Below are 17,516 nucleotides of genomic sequence, written 5' to 3'. Positions count from 1 at the left end.
TTCATGGAATCATTATGAAACTATTTTGACATATAAGAATATAAATATTTAGCCCTATCAAAGAAACTTACAAACATTACCTAATTTATTCATTGCTCCAAGGTAGGAAATTAAAAGTAATTAATTTGATAGGATAAATCTAAAATACTAATAATTCACACTTCTTTCACACATTTCATCCACATGTATCTAAGCATTTTATATAAATAAGTTTAAGCTTTTTTTCTCATCAGAACTGGCCTCACTTTGGGCTGCCTCTCATAGCTTTGGGATCATCTTGAACTTCCAACCTAGAAGCAGAATTTTGCAAATTTGCCTCCTAATACAAGCAGACAATATAGAATATTTTTCATTTGCTTTCTTTTTATTCTAATCATTACAACCATGTTTCCCAAACTATTTTGATCCTTAGATTTGGTAACATATTTGTGCCATTAAGGAGCATTCTAATGGGATAGATAGCACATTTTTTTAAAAAAAAGAACTCACAAAGTATATACAATGGAAGTAGAAGGAAATCTCAAAAGGAAGGCATTGAGTGGGTGTGTGGGTAAATGAAGTGTAAAGGCCTTCTACAGAAGGTGTGATTTGAGCTGAGTCTTGAAGAGGGAGAACACACTAGTGCTAAGAGTCAGGCAGTGAAAACGCAAAGAACTGGGAAATGTGTGTGAGCAACAAAATCAGTGACACTCCATGGTAGGTAAAGAGGAAGAAGACTGGGAAGGTAGAAAAGGGCAAGATTATAAAGGCTTTTAAAGCCAAAGAGAACATTTCATATTTGATTCTGGAAATATGTGGGAGCCACTGAAATTAACTGAGTGAGAAGGGAGAAGGTGGTGACGTGGTAAGACCCGCACTTTGGGAAAATCATTTTTGGCATCGAAGTGGAGTTTGGATTGGATTGAGAAAAGTCTTGAAGCAAGGAGACCCACAACCTTTTACAGTGATCTGTTGTTGCTCTTCAGTGGTTTCAGTCATGTGTCACTCTTCGTGACCCCATTTGGGGTTTTCTTGGCAAAGATACTGGAGTAGTTTGCCATTTTCTTCTTTACCTCATTTTTATAGAAGAGGAAACTGAGGCAAACAGGCTTAAGTGAGTGTCTGAGATTTGAACTCAGGAATATGAGTCTTTCTGACTCTAGGCCCAACACTCTATCCACTGCGCCACCTCCCTGCCCCTGATGGTAGTCTAGGTAAAAGGGCAATGCGGATCTATAACAGGGTGACAGTTGTGTGACTGGAGAGAAGGGGAAATATTTGAGAGATGTTGCAGAGAATGTGCCAACATGTATTAGTAGAGGGAGTGTTCTTATCTAGGGAATTTCACATACCAACGAAATCACAGTTTCCAACCACAGCCTATGTCCTCCTACCCCATTCCTTGGCTTATTAAGTCCATGTTGGAAAACAGCATTGAGTGAAAGAGTAGAACCAGCCACAACTGCTTCCAGATATTATGTACATGAAATGATATCCCCTAACCTCTGTTCTAACATGGATTTATTGTACCAAGAGATCCACAGAAAGCTTGTTGGAAATGGTTCTCTAGGTCACTATGCACAGTAGGGATTCACTGAATCAAAGTGCAAGACCTACTATAAAGATAGATAGTGACAGGATTAGAGGAGATTGCTTTCCCCTCTATGTTTGGAGAATTTACATTTTAGAATGTATTATAAATGGTAGAACATAGCTGTCACGTTCAGAACAGGGTCATCATTTGTTTCGAAATTGTGGCTAGGGTCAGTCTGACTTTCCATCTTCCCTGAGCCAGAGATTCACAGAGGTGGAAGGGACCTCAGAGGTTATCTAGATCAACCCATAACTGTACAAGAATCCTTCCTACTACAAATCCAATTAGTGATTTCACAGTCTTTGCTTGAAGACTTGAAAGGGCTTCAAGTGAAAGAAAACTAATTATCTCCAGAGGCATTTTCCCCCTTTTTTTGAGTAGTTCTCATTGTTAGGCAGCAATTGCTTCCACGGGATCTTTATCTGCCTTTCTGCAATTTTTATCCAACCCTCTTAGTTCTGTCCTGACTGAGGGCCAAGTCTACTTAATCCATTCAAACATTTGAAGAAAATTCTCTTTCCCTGTTAAATCTTCTGCCCTTGATTTGGCAATTCTAAGAAATAAATAGCTATATCCCTGCCATTCTACAGCTCTTACTCTACCATGCAACATCTCAATTGGATTTCCAGCTCCCACTAAGGGGCTGGCTGATTAGTAAGAAATCATTACATTTAGCTTCCCCCAGCAATTCTATCATGCCTTCTTCCTGCCGTACCACTCATGACCTCCACCCTCCTCCAAATTTCTACCTCTGGCTTTAGGAACAGTACCCACATAATTACCACCATTGCTTCTGGAAAGCAGAATGTCCTATGACATCTCCTAGGGAATATTGTTATTTTTATTTTATTGCCATGGCCAATCCATGAGCACTGAAAATTCCTCAAGCTATGCAAGTTATTCTTTATGTCTTGAAGGAACACTCTCTATTTGATTCTATTTATGTTTTTATATGTACGTTAGTAGATTGATCCCCAGATACTTTATGTGCTTTGTATTTATTTAGAATTGCACTTCACTTTCTATCGTTGACTTAATGTTGTTATTGTTATATAGAAACGCAGTTAAATTTTGAGGGTTTATTTTGTGGCTTGCAACTTTGATGAGCCTACTGTCTTTATTATCTTTGTCGATTCCTTAGAATTTCCTAAGTAAACCATCCTACCAATAGCAAATGGTGGTAGTTCTAACTTCTTTTGTCTGATTACAATTGCTGGAATTTCCAGAATTATATCAAACAATAGTGGGGAGAACGAGCATTCTTACTTTACTCTTATATCCATTGGAAAAGGTTCTAGTGTATCTCCATGGCATATGATGTTTCCTTTTAGTTTTGCATAGATACTTTTTATGATATTCAAAAATGTCACTTTATGCATAGGGGGAAAAAGCTGGCTCAGCTTGATGTTGGGCACTTGCAGGCTTAGTGAAATGCCACCCCCAGCCTCCTACTCTCTTCCCCCAGAACACAATGTCCTGTCTCAGTTCCCACTATTTCTCAGTTTGCCTGCCCAATTCTGTTGCTGATTTACTGTCCCTTGTTGCTGTCACAACCTGAGCAAATTTCTTTTTCTTTATCATGGAGGCACTGGGGGAGAGGGGCAGTGAAATACACAGGTGAGTTCTATTGCAAAGTTTTGGGTCAGCTTGTGCCTCTCATCATCTTGGAGGTTGATGACTGGTAGGAAAGAGCTTATCAGGGCTTAAGGATTAGCATTCTCTATCGTAAACTCAGCAAGGTTTTATTATTGTTTGGGAATATGTAGAGAGTTGAAATTATTTAATTTCTGGTGCATAATTCTTATTTTGATGAGTTATGAGAGATCATGAAAATTGGAGAAAATATCTAGTCCTTCATCTTGTTGGGCATGTGACCTAAATGTCCATCCTGTAACATGGCACCATCCTTCTGACATCACCTACCCCTGGCCACTGCTCCCCTTTTTATTCTATCTTCCCAGGTTAGGATGCAAATTCCTTACAGAGAGTTAACATTACAATATCTCTTTTTTGTATGTGTATTCCTGGAATTTAGCAGTTTCCAGAATGTAGAAAACACTCAATAAATGTCCATTCATTCATTCACTTTTCATTTCCAATTAAGTGTATTGTCAGCACCCGTATTTGTATACTATTATCTAAGAGGAGAAGAACTAAAAATGTAAAAGTGTTCCTTTTTTAAATTAATACCAATAAAAATTCTGAGGTTTTGCATTTTTCTTTCTAATCCTGGAGGCCCATCATCATTGTATAGAGAAAAGATATGTATTTTGTCCCAATACTTGATGATAGAAAAGGTGAAGAGAGATTTTTTAAAAATTCCAATTGCAGAATTTTATACTAATATATCCCAATAGTTCATCTAGTTCAATCATCTGTACCCAACACTTTTGAGAGAATATCTGGTGTCCTTTCAAAAGTTAATAGTGTATCCAAAGTATTCTAAGTGATTTATTTTATTTTTGTATTTTTAGTTTTCTAGCATTAACATTGATGCACATATACAGTGTAGCCTGCTTCTTTTTTTTTGCTTCCCACATTTATCAGTTGCCAAAATCTGTCTGTAGGTTCCCTGATTATCCAGAAATACTTCACTTATGACAATGAATTTTACCCTCCCACATTCCCATGGCCCTAAGGCCTGTGCAACATGATTTTAATTTTGATTATGACTCAATCCATATTTGCTAAATTGAAATGAAATTAAAATCATATAAAGTCTTATGTTATTCCACGGTCACCAGTTTTTCCTTAATTTTGATTTAAAAAAAACTGTTTAACCACCTGTTGAAATTAGGTGGCCTGATTGCTAATGTTGTTAGGGAAAAGATGGGATGAAATTTAATCACTGAATCTGCACCATTTTTTTCCATGCTGTTCCATGCCCAGAGCACATGCTCAAAGTGTTGCCTCACAAATGCTTATTTTCAGCTATAAGGACAACAATCAAGAGCATATAGATAAGTCAGTGCACATTAAGCACAATTTCTATATGGACATACATTCTGAGATTCCCTGTTTCATTTATTGATAGATTGGCAATGTAATTTTTATTTTTGTAATAATATCTGGTAGAAGAAATTAAAATGAGTCAACAGATATTTGATAAATACTTATTTTGTTATCAATTGTCCATATTATCAATGATTGCTTTTGCTTATTTAGAAAATTAAAAAAAAATAGTTATGTTATCCTAGAAAAGAGAAGTCTGGGGAAAGAGATATAGGAAAGGTATAATAGCTATCCTTAAGTATTTGAAGTATTTTCCCATGGGAGATAAGTTTTAATTTCTTCCTTTTTCTTCTCTCCTTGTCTTTAGAAGGCTGAAATAGGGGCAATTGAAAATTACAAGAGATTTTAACTTCACATAAGATAAACACTAACATTTAAAACTACCCTAAAGTAGAATGAGTTTCCTCTACAAGTATTGTGTTTCACTTCTTTTGAGGTCTTCATGGGAAGGCTAGATGATCACTTGTTAGGTTGTAGTGGATATGATTGCTCGTTAATGGTTCCCCTTCAACTCTGAGATTCCATGGTAATGAATCCTTAGGAACTTTTCAGTAGTGAAACAGACTTTTCCCTATGCCATTTTTTGGCTAATAGCATAGAGAATTAACTTTAACAGCTTTCTTTTGCCTTTAATATAGAGTCAAAGGTTCATAAAATGCCTGTACCTGAGTACTAACTGCACTGATAGAGAACAATGGGAATAGGATGTAGATTCAGGAAGCTTTCCAACCTGTGCCTATCAAAGGCACAATCAGGAAGGACTGGTGAAGGCTGGAGCTCTTTCATCTCTCTAACCCCATCTACTCCTCACACTGGGCAGAGAGAGAGTCCTATACCAATAGGCTTTGGGACAGGGATTACACTAAAAACTAATTGAATTTCTTGGGTTAATGTTAATAGAAAGGATATTGTGAATTATATTATTAGGAGTAGTCACCCACAGACCTACTTATAAAGTCTATGACAGTAGTAGCCACCCACTAGAGGCCCAGGCTATGAGTAAAAGCAAAATTAGAGGGCTATAGTAGATAGTCTAGTTATATTATTTATAAAATTATAAATTATTCATTGTAATAAAGTTTTTATTGAAAACAATTTCTTATTAGAATTAGCATGAAAATTCTGTATTCTACAATAATCAAATCAAAGACAAAATTATCCAATAACTTTCAAATGTTAATTATATATAATATGTATATACATATATATATATATGTATTAACTGTATTGAAGATTTTTGCTGCTTAGCAATATCTTGGTTATTCCAAACGTATTCCTAAAACTATATTTGTCACTTGCCTATCTATATGTCGTGCCTTGGTGTAGTTAGCAAATGGGAAGATTTGAGGGGTTCTTGATGCTACTTAACTCTGACAACACAGATTTTTTCCTGTAGCAAAAAAGCCCTCTCCCTCCAGGAGCTGGCTTCCCCTTCATCTTTGTTGTTGTTTAGTCATTTTAGTTTTTGTTTTTTAGTTGTATCCAACTCTTTGTGACCCCATTTGGATTTTCTTTGCAAAGATATTACAGTGGTTTGGCATTTCCTTCTCCAGTTCATCTTACAGATTAGGAAACTGAGGCAAATGGGGTTGTGACTTTCCCAGGGTCAGACAGATGGTAAGTGTCTGAGGACAGATTTTCACTCAGGAAAATGAGTCTTCCTGACTCCAGGCACAGCACTCTACCTGCTGCACCACCTAGCAGCACTCATTTTAGTTAATAGTTGCTGAATTTACACAACATGCAAATAATGTGTAGTTCTCTCTATATCACATAGAAAAGGGCTGTCCAAAGTATGGCCCACGGGCCATGTGCAGCCAGCACTCCAATTTTATGTGGCCCACCTGTGGGTTCTTTCACTGGCGAAAAATAAAATAATAATTTGCACGGAATGTGCATTAGATGTTTTAATTCCATCACTAATAAATAATCTCATTGATGTTAATTTTCTTTGGTGATTTTAAGCAGCATTATGAACGGAACATTTTGCACAGAATTTTTAATCGATCTGTGGGATGTGTTCCATCTGTACAATGTGCAATACTCAGTATGCACCTACCTTTACACTGTTGTGATATTGATTTATTATTTTGTGTTTGCTTTGGTGCTTTGCACCTTTGCCTGTCATATTGATGACATGTGTTCCCCTACTTTCTATTAGTGTAATGTATTTTTTATTCTGGTTGTGACCCTCGAGTAATTATTTTATTTTAATATGACCCTAACATAACCTAAGGTTGGACAGCCCTGACATAGAAGAACAATCATATATCATTTTCAGGTCTTAGCTGAATTGGACAATTGAAGTCTAATTTCAAAGCCAAGGAACTAGGTCTTTGTACTACTAATCACTACTAATTTCTTTTTGGTCTCCCTGTTAGCAATTTTCTTTTTTAAAATTTATTTATTTAATTTATTTAATATTTTTAGTTTTCAGCTTTGATGTGCACAAGTTTGAATTACAAATTTTCTCCCCATTTCTACCCTCCCCCCTACTCCAAGATGGCATATATTCTGGTTGCCCCGTTCCACAGTCAGCCCTCCCTTCTGTCACCCCCCTCCCTCCATCCCCTTTTCCCTTACTTCTTGTAGGGAAAGATAGATTTCTATGCCCCATTGCCTGTATATCTTATTTCCTAGTTGCATGCAAAAAACAACTTTTTTTGAGCATCAGTTTTTAAAACTTTGAGTTCCAAATTCTCTCCCCTCTTCCCTCCCCACCCACCCTCCCTAAGAAGGCAAGCAATTCAACATAGGCCACATGCATATCATTATGTAAAACCCTTCCACAATACTCATGTTGTGAAAGACTGATTATATTTTGCTCCTTCCTGTCCTATCCCCCTTTATTCAATTTTCTCCCTTGACACTGTCCCTTTTCAAAAGTATTTGTTTTTGTTTACCTCCCCCCCCCATCCATCTGCCGTACCTTGTATCGTCCCCCTTTTTTGTCTGCTACCTCCTTCTTTCCAGTGGGGTAAGATACCCAATTGAGTGTGTATGTTATTCCCTCCTCAGGTCAACTCCAATGACAGCAAGATTCACTCATTCCCCCTCACCTGCCCCCTCTTCCCTTCCTACAGAACTGCTTTTTCTTGCCACTTTTATGCGAGATAATTTATCCCATTGTATCTCTCCCTTTCTGCCTCTCTCAATATATTCCTCTCTCATCCCTTAATATGATTTTATTTTTTAGATATAATTCTTCATATTTAACTCACCCTGTACACTCTGTCTAAATATATAATATATATGTATTATATACATGTATGTATGTATGTATGTATGTATGTACATAGTCCCTTCATCTACCCTAATACTGAGGTGTCATGAATTACACACATCATCTTTCCATGTAGGAATGTAAACAAAACAGTTCAACTTTAGTAAGTCCCTTATGATTTCTCTTTCTTGTTTAACTTTTCATGCTTCTCTTGATTCTTGTGCTTGAAAGTCAAATTTTCTATTCAGCTCTGGCCTTTTCACTGAGAAAGCTTGAAAGTGCTCTATTTTACTGAAAATCCATATTTTGCCTTGGAGCATGATACTCAGTTTTGCTGGGTAGGTGATTCTTGGTTTTAATCCTAGCTCCATTGACCTCTGGAATATCATATCCCAAGCCCTTTGATCCCTTAAAGTAGAAGCTGCTAGATCTTGTATTATCCTGATTATGTTTCCACAATACTCAAATTGTTTCTTTCTGGCTGCTTGCAGTATTTTCTCCTTGATCTGGGAGCTCTGGAATTTGGTGACAATATTCCTAGGAGTTTTCTTTTGGGGATCTTTTTCAGGAGGTGATCAGTGGATTCTTTCAATTTCTATTTTACCCTCTGGCTCTAGAATATCAGGGCAGTTCTCCTTCATAATTACTTAAAAGATGATATCTAGGCTCTTTTTCGATTATGGCTTTCAGGTAGTCCAGTAATTTTTAAATTCTCCCTCCTGGATCCATTTTCCAGGTCAGTGGTTTTTCCAAAGAGATAGTTCACATTGTCTTGCATTTTTTCATTCCTTTGGTTTTGTTTTATAATTTTGTGATTTCTCCTGAAGTCACTAGCTTCCACTTGCTCCAATCTAATTTTTAAGGTAGTATTTTCTTCAGTGGTCTTTTGGACCTCCTTTTCCATTTGGCTAATTCTGCCTTTCAAGGCATTTTTCTCCTCATTGGCTTTTTGGAACTCTTTTGCCATTTGAATTAGTCTATTTTTAAGGTGTTATTTTCTTCAGTATTTTTGGGACTGCTTTAGCAAGTCATTGACTTGTTTTTCATGATTTTCTCACATCTCTCTCATTTCTCTTCCCAATTTTTCCTCTACTTCTCTAACTTGCTTTTCCAAATCCTTTTTGAGCTCTTCCATGGCCTGAGACCAGTTCATGTTTTTCTTGGAGGCTTTTGATGTAGGCTCTTTGACTCTGTTGACTTCTTCTGGCTGTATGTTTTGGTCTTCTTTGTCACCAAGGAAAGATTCCAAAGTCTGAGTCTGAATCTGAGTCCATTTTCGCTGCCTGGCCATGTTCCCAGCCAACTTACTTGACCCTTGAGTTTTTCATTGCAGTGTTACTGCTTGTAGAGTACAGAATACTTTGTCCCAAGCTCCCAGGGCTGCACTGCTGTTTTCAGAGCTTTTTCTACACAGCAAGCTCTGCCACACCAGTGCTACTCCTCCCCCAAAAACCACCAACCCGGACCTGACTCAGATCTAAGCTGGCTCTGCACTACAGCTCAGATCCGCCACTTAATTCCTCCCATCAGGTGGGCCTGGGGCTGGAAGCAACTGCATCTGTAGCTCTGTAAGCAGCCTCAGAGCTGCATCACCTCCACTGCCCCCGGGGCAGTGGCCAAACTATGGAACCCCTTTCACTCTGTCCCAGCAGCTTTTCCCACTAACTTTCTCTGTTATCTTTGGTGTTTGTGCGTTGAGAAGTCTGGTAAGTGCCACAACTCACTGATTCAGGGCGCTAGGGCCTGTTCCACCAGGCTCCCGATCTGGTTGGTCCAGGCACGGGACTCTGCTCTGCTCAGCTTCCAGTTCCATGCAATAGACCATACCCCTTGACCAGGCTGTCCTGTGCTGGAGCCCTGCTTCTCTCTGCTATTTTGTGGGTTCTGCAGTTCTAGAATTTGTTCGGAGCCATTTTTTATAGGTGTTTGGAGGGATCTGGGGCTAGGGGAGCTCATGCAAGTCCCTGCTTTCCAGCCACCATCTTGTCTCTCCTGTTAGCAATTTTCATGAATTACAATAAACTAGGAAAAGTCCTTCTGTAATCTATTGTCACTTTGGGGAAATTATTTTCTCTGCTTCAGGCATTTTCCTGATTCCCCCCATCCCTGGAGTATTCTCCCTCCTCATCTCTGTCTACTGGTTTCCCTGGCTTCCTTTAAATCCCAACTGAAATCCTGTGTCCTACAAGAAGCATTGCCCAACTCAAATTAATTCTAGTGTCTCCCCTCTCTTAATTATCTCCTATTTATTCTATATGTAGTTTGTTTGCTTGCTTATTGTCTCTACCATTAGATTGTGAATTCCTTACGGATGGGAATTGTGTCTTTTTTTCCTTTTTTTGTTGACTACAACTATTAGTCAAGAGCCTGCTGGCACAGAGTAGGTGCCTCAGAAATGTGTAGTGACTAAATGACTTTTCTTGTATTTTAATGAATATGGTTTTTTGGGAGAAAATTGTAGTTTAGATAAGTTTAAAATCATGGCCTTAAATAAAATAAAATATAAAATAAATAAAAATAACTTTTAGAAAGAGCTTATCTGCTCTACTTTGCACATATGAAAACATTATATTTAGATATCATACAACAGTTACTTCTTAACCATCTGAAAATGTTTGAAAAGGTAAATCATGTTTACCTTAAAATTAAGGGATGAAACAACAAGTTAATGATGAATAATTCATACTCAAATTGTATCATTACTTCAAGGTAATGTAAGAGACGAATGATTCAAAATTATTACTTTGACTTTTTATATTTTCATGAATGGAGCTAATAATTTACAGGATATATAATATATTTGATATCTTTACTCATATAATATTTATGAAAATACTATAAATTTGGTAGTACGTAGCATTGTAGAAAATACTCACTATAAGTAGTTATCAATGTGTCCTAATAACAGGGAGGTGCAAATATTCTACACTTTGACATTTATTTGAATGAAATTAAAGTTTAGTAGTAATACTTAACATCTCTATATCATTTAACATTTACAAAGTGATCTGTATACGTTATTTCATTTCATAATTGAAGCATGTATGACCAATATTATTCACACTTAAAATGAGGAAACTTTTTCAGAGAGGTCAAATGATGCATGCAAAATCAAACAACTAATAAGTTGGTGGAGCTAGACCTTGACTTCAGGTCTTCTGAGTCCTAGTCTAATGCATTTTTCATAGTATGCATGCTACTTCACAGAATCATCATGGAATCACTGTATTTTGAGAATTGGAAGGAACCTCAGTGACCATCTAATCTAACACATAACCAAAAGGGACTTTCATTACTTTTAATAGCTTACCTTTTAGCCTCTGCTAGACAACCCCCAAAGAGGAAGAACTCTGAGATAGCCTCCCGAGACAGCCCATTATATCTTTGTACAGCTCTAATTGTTAAGGAAATTTTATTCCTGACTTCAAGCCTAGTTTGTCCTTTTGAGCTTTCCACCATTTTCTCCTGGCTCTGCCTTTTGGATCTCAATGGAACAAGACTAATGCTTTCTCTACATAACAGACATTGAAATGCCTGAAGATTATCTCACTTATGTCTTCTCTTCTTCAGGCTAACCATCCTCAGTTCCTTCAGTTGCTCCTCATCTCACATTGACTCAAAACCTCAAAAACAAAGACAATACTGATTTCCCTCATTTGTGATCTTTCTAACTTATCAATACAATTTTTAAAAATCTAGTATCCAGGGGCAGCGAGGTGGCACAATGACAAGAGCATGGGACCTGGAGTCAGGAGGACCTGAGTTCAAATGTGGCCTCAGACACTTGACACACTTATTAGCTGTGTGACCTTCGGCAAGTCACTTAACCCCAATTGCCCTGCCTTTCCCCCCTCCAAAAAAAATCTAGTATCCAAAACTGAACTTAATATTCCAGATGAAGTCCACAAAAGGCAAAGTACAAGGAGGCTAACATTGACTTTCTTCCCCAGAATTTATGCATCTTTTACTGGAAGGGTTGTTGGGAACCATTAAGTTCTATTTTGAACAGTTGAGTAATGCTGCTGGAAGTTTTCATTGTGATCTCTGTATACAAAACATTTCTCCAGCATACCATATACTAACTCATACAAATTGTAGTGCTGAGACAAGTGGTAATGTTCTATATGAACTAGCATGTCCTCAAAATGGGCTGTTGATTCTGTTTATAAATTTGAAATCTCTGGACGATAGATGCTGTGCTTCCAATAATTACACAAGTCTTTGAAATGCTGTAGTTTTAGGTAAAACAGAAACAGTGAGGCATCTTATGGCATATTGTTGGGCCCAAATAATGTTAGGACAAAAGCACGTTTCCTTTCAAGTCCCTCTGTTATTAATGATGATGATAGAAGGAAAGTCTCTTTGTGTAAGAATTCTAGGAAGCACGTTTCTAATATAGAGGCTAAATTCAATTGCTTATTATTGCTACATAAGACTAAGATTGACTTTCCCTATGGGAATTTAGATTTAGTAGCTCCTGTTCTTGAGTTTTTTTTAATGGCTATCAAGAACCTGTTGAGAATCAAGAGAACACGGTACATAGTAACAGCAGCACCATGGGATGACCAACTTTGATAGACTTAGCTCTTCCCAGCAATACAATAATCCAAGATAATAATCCAAGACTCAAATGGAAAATGCTATTCACATCTAGAAAAAGAACTATGGAGTCTGAATGCAGATTGAAGCATACTATTTTCTTTTTTTCCTTCTTGTGGTTTTCCCCTTTTGTTCTGATTCTTTCTTTACAATATGACTAATATGTAAATATGTCTAATAGGAATGTATATGTATATGCATACCATCGTGAGGAGGGTGAGAGGGGAGGGTGGGAAAAACAATTTGGAACTTGAACTCTTATACAAGTGAATGTTGGAAAATATCTTTAAATGTTATTGGGAAAATAAATAAATAAAACATTAAAAGAAGGAACCAAAGATGAGCATAACATCAACATTTCTGTATTTTATTGCCTCAGAATTGTTTTGCTCAAATCTCACCCTAACATCACTGAGCCATGTAACTAAAAGAACACAAAGGAAACAGAGACATAAAAAATACCTTAATGGGAAGAAGGATAATAAAATTATGTTAAAAGGCTTTTAGATAAATAAGAGACACTATCCTTATAGATTTGTCCTTCTGTTTTATACTGGAATGTTATTATATAGTATTCCTTTCACCATTTGCATATTTCCTTTGAAAATCTGCATTTATTCCTTTGTATACATATAGATTTTTTAGGTGCATCACTCTTTTCATCCTTATCCCATAACCATTTGTGTTTGAAGTGTAATTTTTTTTAAAGAACCTCCCATCTTGAGTCATCTTCCTCTTTATAGTGTTTGGTCACAGGATGATCAATAACAGTCTTTTCTGTGAACTTTCCAATGTCTACTTTCCCAAAATTACATGATGCATATATGACTAAGCAAAGACTTCTCTGGATACAGTAATCTATATTCAAGGTTCTCATTATTTATACTTCACTTTATTGGTCAGGACCTAATCCACAGAAATGGTTTTCCTAATTGCTTCCTCAGACTTGTGAGTAATGAAATTTACATTAAGGCAAGTCATGAGTTTATCAAATTCTCTGTTTTTAGCAGAATGGGACATGCTACATATGGGAGGGTTTCATTCATAGCTGATATACAATTCCAAAAATGCAGAACTTCTCTTTTTCCTGTTCACTGGCACGTAGGTGATACAATGGTTTGGACATTGGGCCTAGAGTGAGAATGATCTGAGTTTAAACCTAACATCAGTCACTTATTAGCTATGTGACCCTGGGCAAGCCACTTAAACTTCTATTTGCCTCAGTTTCCTCATCTTTAAAATGGAGTAATTGGGTTGTTATAAGACTCAAATGAGATAATAATTGTAACACACTTAGCTTGGTGCCCCAAAATAGTAAGCACTATATTAATGCCCTCTATTGTTGTTATTATTATTATTAATCATTGATATTCTTGTCATAGCTTCTGTTTCACTGTTTTCTTCAGGCTTGAATCATTTGAAACTCAATTAATTCTACCGCAAACATCTGTAATATATATATCACCTCATGATTTATATGGTGCATTAAGGTTTACAGGGCACATTCAAGCATTATTATCCTCATTTTACAGATATGTAAATTAAGAGCAGACTGATTTGTTTGGGATCACACAGCCACTAACTGTCAGGACTAGAATGTGAACTCAGGATTCATTGATTCCCATGCAGTTTTGAAAGTTTTCTGTTTCATCATACTCCTTTTTAGATAAATAGATAGATGTATTTCCTTTGACCTTTTTCCCACTTCCCCTTTAATTTCAATTCTCACCCATTTATCTCCAATAAAATATTATTCTTCTACCTCACCCCCTTCTAGCTTTTCCTCTCTTTTCATTCCATTCGTGAGGAAAGACTACTTTAAAAGTGTCTGCTTTTTACGAGTAGTAATTGGAATATATGTTTCAAGAAGAAGAAAAGCCATAAGAATTAAAGTTAATTAAATCTATATTTCCCAGAAATTCCCTTCTGATTATCCATAGAATTTTTCATCCACTTCCTTGATTATACTTGTTTTTCCCAAGTATTTGTATTAAAAATATTCTTTGTTGCTCAATTCTATTGTTTACCACTTTTGTTAAATTACTGTTATTTCAACAATATCATTAATCTAATACTTTTCATTGTAAATATTTAGAATTTCAGGCTAGTGTACGCTGGCTTTTTTCCTATTGGTAAATAAATGTGTAGTGAGTTCCAAACAAATGAATTACAAATTTTTCCAACATGACCCATTAGTAAGTTGGAGGTTGGTGTTGGCCTATTGCAATTGACAAGTAAAATTACTAGTCTGTTTTGCTCTCTAGTCAAGGTAAATTTGATCCACTTATTTTCATTTTCTCATTATAAATTTATTTCACTTATATGTGTAATATATGCCTTATAGAACCATTGATTTAGATCTGGAAGGGACCTTAAAGATCAAGCCCAATTCCTCATTTTATAGATGAGGAAATTGAGGCATAAGGAGGTTAAGTGGCTTGGCCAGAGTCACACAACTAACTAGCAAGTATCTGAAGTATCATTCAGTTGGCTGGTATTCTTAATTCTAAGTCCAGTGCCTTATCTACTGCCTTTCACATATCTTACCCTCTAAACTCTTCAATGCCTGAGACTATCTTATTCCTCTGTCTAGCACCTTTACAAACTAGCACAGAACTTCATATTTTGTAAATAATCAATAAGCATTTGTTGACTTTATGAATAAATTTATGATTTCAAGTTAAAAACAGACAGAGATATGCACTAGAAAAATAGTCACCACAAAAGAAATGAGGCTATGATTAAAGAATTTTGTAAATTTTAAATAAGCATATGGTAATTCTGTTCCTGATCCATGTCAAGCAGCTTCTTTTGCAGACCTTTTGTTATATTGTGTTGTAAAGAAGTAACTTTATCCATATTTGATTGAAGAGAATAAGCATCCACAAATGGTAGGAATAAATGTCTCTATAGGAAACAACTCCCTAGCATTTTTGCATCAATGTTCTGGAAGGTAGTGTTCTGATGATAAAGAGATTTTTCTATATTCGGCTAAATTAATATGGCATGAATTTTAAAATGTGTTTCTCAGCCTGGCACTGAGTCACTTCAAGATGAAATACATTGATAAACTATGTGAAAATCAAGCAGCTTGTACGTTAATGGACCCCTTATGCAAGTCAATCATTCTAATGCTGGGTTGTAGGAAGCTATGGTTGCATGAATGTTTCAGTAACTAATGGCATGTTAAGATAACCTTGAGTTCTCAATAAGACTTAAAGCTAATGTTAGTTTACTATCTCCAGGCAGAATAAAAGCATTTATCTACCATGCTGTTATTATGCAGGAAGAGGCAGTAAAATCTGTTAGGTGCACCTTTTGTCTTCATACTCTTTTTTCAGCCCTTTTATCTTTGGCTTCCCAATTCCCTTACTGAAGTTGAAATTCAAGGTTTGTGGCAAGTGTTGTCACAAATCATTTTTACTTTTATTTTTGTTTATTGGTGGTTTGTGCCTGTTTCCTTCCTCCCTTCTCATTGGTTCATAGGCAACATGGCAAATAGACATCAAGCTGGATTTGGAATAAGGAAGACTTGGATTTAATTACCGCCTTTGTTGCCTCCCTTTAATTCCCCTCTCTATACCCCAGTAGAATAAGGGCTAGGACTGCATCTCTTTGAGTATTTATATCCCTCATGCCTGCTATAGTAAGAATAAATAAAGGCTTATAGATTGATTTATTAACATTTAGCTATGTGATCATGTACGAGTAACAATCGTAGTGAAGATCAGTTCCCTATTTGTAAACTGAGGATCGTAATGTCTGTAGTACCTAGCTCACAGGGCTATTTTAAGGTAAAAATTAGATGATGTATGTAAAAAAAGCATTTTGCAAACTTCAAAACACTATATAAATGTCAGCTGTTATCACTATTCTTAAACAGGAGGGCTTTGCTCTTCCATATATGTGCCTAGAATCTCATCTTTAGGAATTTATTTGTCTTGACTGCTTTTCTATGATTGTAGTATGGTCTTCATCAGCTAGTTTGTTCATATAGCATTTTTCCATCATCATTAGCTTTGCCAAAGTCTAAATTTGAAAGAAAGGGGAAAAAAACGTTTATATGAACAGAAATAAGTTTAGTCAAAACTATCATTCTATATAACAGCTAGTGAGCACCTACAGTGTCCTAGATATTTTAGAATACAGCAAAAAGCATAATTACATGGTATTCAATGAAGAATAATGGAGAAATAATTGGACACAGAATGTTAGATTTAAGATGGGTAATAAAGCAGATGAGTACAGCAGGGGAGATCAGAAATATAAGAAAGTGGCTGAAGCCAAAATATGAAACAAGGAATGAACTGAGCTGGAACGGGGGCAATGAAGACTTGCTAAAATGCGGCATACATATTTAAAGCATCTTTAAAAGTTCAGAGTTCTGTGTTTCATGGTAAATCAATAAGGATTTGTTGATGTTAAATAGGTAAGGCTTCCCCATATCTATATAAATTAGTAGTAATATATTTTAAGTATGACAGCCTTCATATACTTTTCATGGGTAGGTGTTGGCAAAGTTAAAATCACTCAATCATTACACATCTTATCCCAGCTACATACAGCATAAGAGAAATAGCCTCACTGCCAGGATGACCTGGATGGGTGGGTCACTTAACTTCTGAGTGTTCTAGGCAACTCTCTAAAAATATAAATTGTGGAGAAGGTGCTGATGTTCATTGGTCAAAGGAGTTCCTTTAGTTGTCATCAGAACAAGATAAATGGATGCACAAAGTTCTGAGCACATTTGATTTATTGGTAAGGCTAGCAATTACCAATTAAAGGGTCTCTCCACTCCTGAGTCATCAAAAGGCCATGAAGTAGGGCTTACTAGTCTTCATTTAGTTTTGGGAACTACAAGAGAACAAAAAACAGGGAGCATAAAACAGTATGATTGGTTACAAAGTTTGAAGTAACATGGATGATGGAAAATAATATGACTGGATGGAAGTCAGGAATGCAGGACTAGAAACAACCTCTCTTTTCATCTTGTTGCTATAGAAAGCTCATTGGTAGTATCCACTTGCATGATTCGTCCAAACTTTCTTGAAGGACAGCCAGCGTTGCAAATACAGCACACTTCCTGGCACCCACCTGCATCTTGCAAAG

The 17,516-nt window shown here is 36.4% G+C and overlaps 1 protein-coding gene across 6 annotated transcripts in view; it reads left to right on the top strand.

The window, feature by feature from the left end:
* TRPC4 (transient receptor potential cation channel subfamily C member 4) overlaps positions 1-17,516 on the top strand; it is a 181,344-nt gene that overhangs the window by 16,285 nt on the left and 147,543 nt on the right. The window lies entirely within an intron of this gene.

Source organism: Trichosurus vulpecula, chromosome 2 (genome assembly GCF_011100635.1).
Source record: "Trichosurus vulpecula isolate mTriVul1 chromosome 2, mTriVul1.pri, whole genome shotgun sequence".
NCBI classification, from domain to species: Eukaryota; Metazoa; Chordata; class Mammalia; order Diprotodontia; family Phalangeridae; genus Trichosurus; species Trichosurus vulpecula.
Note: the sequence above shows the minus strand (reverse complement) of the source record. Positions and strands in the feature narration are given on the sequence as shown.